Raw genomic sequence first — 602 nt, 5'->3', positions numbered from 1 at the left:
TGTCGCTAGGAGCAGTGGGCAGCCGCCGTGCAGCGCCCGGGTACAACTCCAGTTCATCTTGCCATGCCTTGGTCAAGGGCACAGACAGGAGTATTAACACTAGCATGCATGTCTTTTTGATGGTGGGGTAAACTGGGGCAACCGGAGAAAACTCACCGCAGAAAACGGGACAACATGCAAACTCCACACTGTGGATGACCTGGGATGACCCCCAAGGTTGGACAACCCCGGGGTTCAAACCCCAGGACCTTTCTTGCTGTGAGGCAACAACGCTAACCACTGGGTCACCGTGCTGCCCAAAATCTGTTGCATTGGCCGGGAATCGAACCCGGGCCTCCCGCGTGGCAGGCGAGAATTCTACCACTGAACCACCAATGCTGATGAAGTGAAAATGTCGAAAGTGTAAAGACAAATACCCAAATTGAGTGTCCTCTTTTGTGTCTCCATGAGCATTACAATCTGATCTGAAATTTGTATCAATGAAAGGAAGTTCCCCTTATAACATGGACCCTCCTTCAACAGGCTCTCCACTATTTAGATATCTTATATCTTATTATTTCACAGCTCAAAATGATTAAGGGTGTGTATTTTCCAATTAACTG

The 602-nt window shown here is 48.5% G+C and overlaps 1 non-coding gene across 1 annotated transcript; it reads right to left on the bottom strand.

Annotated features, from left to right (window-relative positions):
* Positions 1-307: 307 nt before the first annotated feature.
* On the bottom strand, positions 308-378 carry trnag-gcc (transfer RNA glycine (anticodon GCC)). Its single transcript has one exon. It is a non-coding gene; the product is annotated as a tRNA-Gly (tRNA).
* Positions 379-602: the final 224 nt, after the last annotated feature.

Source organism: Lampris incognitus, chromosome 21, assembly GCF_029633865.1.
Source record: "Lampris incognitus isolate fLamInc1 chromosome 21, fLamInc1.hap2, whole genome shotgun sequence".
Classification (NCBI taxonomy): Eukaryota; Metazoa; Chordata; class Actinopteri; order Lampriformes; family Lampridae; genus Lampris; species Lampris incognitus.
The sequence above is the reverse complement of the archived record's forward strand: the minus strand, read 5'-3'. Positions and strand labels throughout refer to the sequence as shown.